Source organism: Oncorhynchus tshawytscha, linkage group LG07 (genome assembly GCF_018296145.1).
Source record: "Oncorhynchus tshawytscha isolate Ot180627B linkage group LG07, Otsh_v2.0, whole genome shotgun sequence".
Lineage (NCBI taxonomy): Eukaryota > Metazoa > Chordata > Actinopteri > Salmoniformes > Salmonidae > Oncorhynchus > Oncorhynchus tshawytscha.
In genome coordinates, this window is record NC_056435.1 from 22781461 (window position 1) to 22787460 (window position 6000).

Consider the following 6000-nt stretch of genomic DNA (forward strand, 5'->3'; position numbering starts at 1 on the left):
CTCTATTGACTTGAGTTTAGCAGTCTTATAGACCCGTGTTAAATGTTACTGAGGGCATTTGGATTAGTGATCTGTTTCTGGAGGATTCTCCGATCTGTTCAGTTTTTACAGAAAGCTGGAAGAGAAGAGGAAAGAGAAGAGGGGAGAACATCAACATTCAAAATTCAGAGTGTTCTAATCACTCGGATGATGGAACCCAAGCGCACGGTTGCCATTGCAACAGAAGGAAATAAAAAACACTGTCTCGTCGTCTCTTTTTTGTCTGCAGGGAGAACGACACCGTGTGAGTCATCAACAGCATTTCATGAGAGAACACACAAACTCACACACAGATTGCATGCGCACGCACTTACACGTATGCACGCACACAGACACACACACACACACACACACACACACAGTTTAAAGATAAAGCGATCACTCAGCAACTCAGCAACCCCAAATAGAATGCTTCATTGTATTTTGCGTCAATGTTTTCAATCAAATGCGGTATAACCTGTACAAGATATGAAGGGATAAGGACTTATTGTTAACTTACAAATATTCCAATTCAATAATTTAGATATGCTTGTTTAGCTCAAAAGTGAACACAATCGGTACAGATACGAAGCTCTGTCTTGCATGTGCCCTTCATATTAACATCAACTGGATGATGGAGGATGTTGACAATTTATGGCTTCAACCTGTTCAGCCAACCATTATTCAAAAGTCAAGACAATGCAAGTTGTGATCTGAAGAAAATAAATCCAAAGAGGTGTAGTTCTCTCCTCCTCTCTACCTCCTCTCTCTTTCATCACACACAGATAGAACATGTTTCATTCAGCTTGTGCCCTGGCTGGCTGTCAAACCCCAATTCACTAGACTACCATTTACTCCACTATAATAGACTTCCATTTCATTTCATAATGTTTCACTCTGCTTTAGTCCTATTCTATCTGACCCCGGTACAATCCACTGACTGATCCTGATCAGTATCAGTCTGTAAACCCTGATCAGTTCCTAGGACCTCATTGTGATGGGCTATGCTAACACAACAGGGAAATTAGCAAGGATCACCGTGGCGTACGACTCCCATGGGTGTGTGTGTGTGTGTGTGTCCCTCACCTGGTTCCTATTACCACCCGCTTTATTTTTAATATCAACCACATGGGACATTAGCAGCCTCTCTCTTTCTCTCCATCTCTCTTTCCCTTTGTCTCTCCCAGCCCGCCACCTTCTTTCAAAGGCCTGTTGGATCAGAGAGAGAAGAGGTGGATCCAGTCCACTGTCCCCCCCCACCCGGGCGCCGAAGACGTGGATGTCGATTAAGGCAGAACCCCGCATCTCTCTGATTCAGAGGGTTAAATGCGGAAGACATTTCAGTTGAAGACATTCAGTTGTACAACTGACTAGGTATCCCCCTTTCCCCTTTCCACATGTTACTGTGAGCAGCAGTACTCTCTCTCTCTTTTAATTCAATTGTCCCCTCTCGCTCTCTCTCTCTCTCTCTCTCTCTCTCTCTCTCTCTCTCTCTCTCTCTCTCTCTCACTCTCTCTCTCTCCCTCTGTCTCTCTCTCCCTCCTTCTTTCTCCCCCTATCTCTATCTCTCTGCCTCTCTCTCAACCCGAACTACTACACCACACATTCCGTTGACACATGCTACTACACTCACACACACACATGTGCATGCCAAACATACGCACACAAACGTACGCACACACACAGAGGACACCCTGTGGGCTCTGAACATACACATCTCACTGACACACACACTTTGAGCTTCCTCTGCTCTTAACTACTTGGAAATCATTAAGGTTGATTTTGTTTACAACTGATATAGAAATAGATGCTTAGAGAGACACAATCATTAGGCATTGATGAAAGGTTTTGTGTTCTCAACTGACTTGCCTGGTAAAAATGAACATTAAATAAATACCATTTTTGGGGATGAGAATATGTAAATGAAATGTCTTTAATTGAAAGTTCATTTAATTTAATTTCTCAAACCATGTTCCAGATATTTCCCATGACTATGACGTTTCTCATTCCATTCTGTGTGATCCACAGCTAATGCCATTCAACCTTTCAAAATGTCTAATGCCTTTGCCCTCTTGTGTCAACCATCTACTTAGTAAAGCAAGTGCTCCTGCGCCACTTCTATTCTCTTTCTCTCCCCCACTCCTCCCCTCCTTCTGAGGCAGAGTAAGGACACTAGCTTTTTCATCAAGGTTTTATGGGGAAGAAGTTTATAACTAAGTTAGTACGCAGTAGGCATTCAAGGAATGTGACTAATAACTTGGTTATTACATTAGAGCAACAACAAAAAAAACTACAACAACTTTCTATTGATCGACAGGAGGCATTCAAGGAGATGGAGAAAGGGAGGGAGCGAGAGCGAGAGAAAGAGGTGGAAAGAGAGGAACAGACTGAGAAACAGCACTGCCACCGGGCACGCATTAATGCCAAAACACCACGGCAAGAGAGAAATTAACAGGAAAAAACACCCTTTCTTTCTTTTGTCTAATCCTCACAGAAAATGAGACACAATTATGAAGGGAGAAAGGGAGAGTTGCAGGGGGATAAAGAAAGAAAGAGAGGGGTCTCGGAGCATGGAGAATCATGTGCTAGCACGTGTGTGACTCCCCTGGTGCATCCACAGCCCAGTCCCAGTCCCTGGCTCTCTGCACCACACAGCACTAGGCTAGCTGCAGCCGCTCTGCTCTGAGAGGGCCTATGGCAGTGCTGCAGCCGCTCTAAAGGTCCATGGGCCTGGGAAAGACAGCTGCTATTAAAGCCGGATTGTTTCAGGTTCACAGGGTGTGAAAGGGCCTGATTGAGGGCCTCTGATCCCAGTGAGGGTGGTCTCTCTCTCTCTCTCTCTTTTGGAGAGGTGGGAGGGGGGATGTGACCAATGCTGCGAGTCACGTGACGTGTACCACGCTTTAGCGGACTAAAATGGAATCTGCTGGACAAAAACACACCACTTGTTGCTGCTTGCCTGGTCTGCCTGGCAGTGGTCTGCCATGGTCTTGCCTGGCCTGAGGTCCAGTGTGTGCTAAGTGCCAGCTTCCAAAATCTGGTTCCTTCTACATCTTTACCTGGACTTTCGATTTGTATTCACTTTGATTTGTGTGTGGTCTTCTCTTGTAGGAAAGGGACTTCCAGTCTAACACAATCCCCGGAGTGTATCTAACTCCGCTGAAAGCTCGCCTCGTTGAAAACTCCAACCATAATTCAAGACCACTTCCCTATGTTTCCAAAAACATTCACCCGTTAGTCACAATATGTATGTATATGATAAATAGGTTTCTAAAAACATTATAGTCTATGTTTACGATCAAACCGTTTTCTTTAATGATGAATAATAATACAGTAATACAAATATTGCCTCTCAATTACATCATCTAAATAAGAATGTGCTTCTTAGCTGAGCCACCTGGTTAAATAAATAGGATAGATCAACCTTGGGGTAAAATGAGAAAACAGACGTTTCAGCTAGCTGGTGATAAAACAGAGTACAAGTCATCTTACTGCTCCGATAGGTAGCCACCATATAGGAGGAAGAGAGATATTTCCTGTATACTTTATTTGTTTAGGCCCTGTCCTAGCGGGGAGCCTTTTGGACCATAACACAGGCCCATCACACTCTGACAAAGACTAGGGGGAGGAGGAAGATCCTTTGCAAAGGTTTTCACACCAACCAGACCACAGACCAGTCGTGGGACAAGTGCAACTCTATCCTCTCCTATTTTCTCCTCTCCTCTCGCTCTCTCATCCTCTCTGCTCTTCTCCTCTGTCCTCTCCTCCTCTCTTTTCCTCTCCTTGCTGCTTTAAATCTCAATCCCTTTCCATTTCATCAGTAAATATGTCCCATGTTGTCCCATAAAGCCAGGAGATTTTTCTTGTCAGGTCGCAAGGTTAGGTTTTCCCTGACTGTGTGACCAGACCAGATAAACATTCAGGCATTATTTGTTGATGTGGAGCGGTATTGTGGCTGTGGAGTGTGTTGATTGCCATACAACAGTCTTCTGGCTCTACTCCTTGTCAATAAAGGATACAAAGGTGTTTGCCTGTTGAGGTCAGTCTAGTATTGACAAACCCTCTATATTAGTTTAAAGTTGTCTAAGGGTCATAACCTGAACATGTTAGCAGATCAACGCCTAAAAACTCTTTTAAGAGTAATTACTGAGATTAACAAGCTTCGTGTGTGATTTCATATTATGGTTTTGGCCATTTCTCAAGAAAGAAAGAAAGACAGTTTAAAAAACATGATCACCAAAGGACTTGGATCTTATGTCATAGGCCTACATATCTGGTCAATAATTATGTTGTTTTGCTGTGGCTGTGGGTGTCCTGACAGATGACATTTGAAAAATATATTGGCACCTCAAGTATTTCAGGTTACGAGAAACAGCTGTTATCTTGGGCCCCCTACAACCCCTCTGTGGAATTCTGGGACACACATGGCGAGGAGCTGTGCAGGCCGATGGCTTTTGAGTCTGTGTGGCTGTGTCACAGGCCGATTAGACTACCCAAACCTCTACTCGCATATGTTGAGGTAGAGGTGGGACATGTGAGACGTGTAATTCCAAAATGTTCTAGTTATTTTTTTTAGGCACGATAAGCAAAATCTCTTCAAGCAAAGACAAATGCCAAAACATGCATTGACTCTTGAAAGGCTATTCTCCACCATCAACACTTTGAAAGAATTTACAAGCCAAGAAAAGAAGTGAGAGATGAGTTGGGAACGTCCAATGCTCAGTTAAAAATGATAGGCATTCTTCACTAGTTAAAATAAGGTAGGCTATTGAAATGTACTATTCATTTCAGATGTGCTCCACTGGCAGCAATAGCCTATAATCAAATAAACTTAAATAACCAAAGACAATGAATTTGCAGAATTTTGGCTAACATTGATTAATTATGTTTATTCAATGTAAACACCACACGCACCACCATCACCTATTAGATTGAATGTATCCCAATTAGACCATCCTCACCCGAGGTGACAGCAATCTGACAATAGCCATAAATATATAGTCAACATGACATTACATGACTGGGAAATCAAAATAAGACTTGCATAGAAACAAACAACAAAGACACCTTCAGCACCCCTTTTCCTTCCAAAACCACTCATATCGACGAATTTTGGTAACGTAGAATGGAGACGGAATAGATTAAGCATGGCAATACCTTCTATGAAAAGTTGAAGACGTCTGCATCAGTTTGTTGACTTGATCCCAAGACTTTGGGAGTTTTGGAAGTTTGGGGGTGAGATCTCTTGCGTCCCGCTGGAGGTTCAAGAATTTCCAATAAAGCTCCCTCTCTCTGCGTTCTGGCAGACATACAGATGGAGCTGCAGGAATGATCCTTTAGTTCTTTCTTCTACTCCTCCCGTGTTCAATTCACGTCTTTGTCCAATTTTTAGGAGCTTCTTTCCATCGTTTTCTTTATAGGTAATTCTTGAAATCAGTGTGCAGGACAGCATTGAACAAACCCCATATTCGGTAACCAAACTCCCGCAAACCCGAAGTTGGTTGCACAGTCAATGGTGGAATGCGAGACCTCTCTTCTCCTCCCCACTCCCTCCCTCCCTCCTTTCTCAAAGTATGTGGACCACCCCGAAACAGGAAGTTCACTTTTTGTTTTTCTTATAAAAAAGAAAGACCATGCTGGCTGCTTGGAGTGCAATAATAGTTTCTTCCACTAGCTAAAGACCATGCAATGCAAGCGAACAGAATAAACTATATGTTAAAACAGATAATAGTACAATTACATATTATTTTTTACATATTCATTTGTTTTACTGACAATTACAATCATAATTCACTATCATATTTACCATATGATACCTATATGTAACCGTTTATTAAATTGTTTGGTGATATGGTGGTTTAAAATGATACGGGTCTCATTTGACGCTTAGGTATAAAACGTTTTATTTCTTGAGCAGCAGCGTGTGTGGCACTAGGGATGCTGATTCCTGCATGTTACGCCTTACTGGATTCCAAGGTGCAC

The 6000-nt window shown here is 42.7% G+C and overlaps 1 protein-coding gene across 2 annotated transcripts in view; it reads right to left on the minus strand.

Moving 5' to 3' along the window:
• gli1 (GLI family zinc finger 1) overlaps window positions 1-5546 on the minus strand; it is a 121045-nt gene extending 115499 nt beyond the window's left edge. For both annotated transcript variants that reach the window (XM_042324183.1, XM_024426426.2), the window contains exon 1: window positions 5176-5546. The gene's annotated coding sequence lies outside the window, so the exon portion shown is untranslated. The remainder of the gene's footprint in view (window positions 1-5175) is intronic.
• Between the last annotated feature and the right edge of the window lie 454 nt (window positions 5547-6000).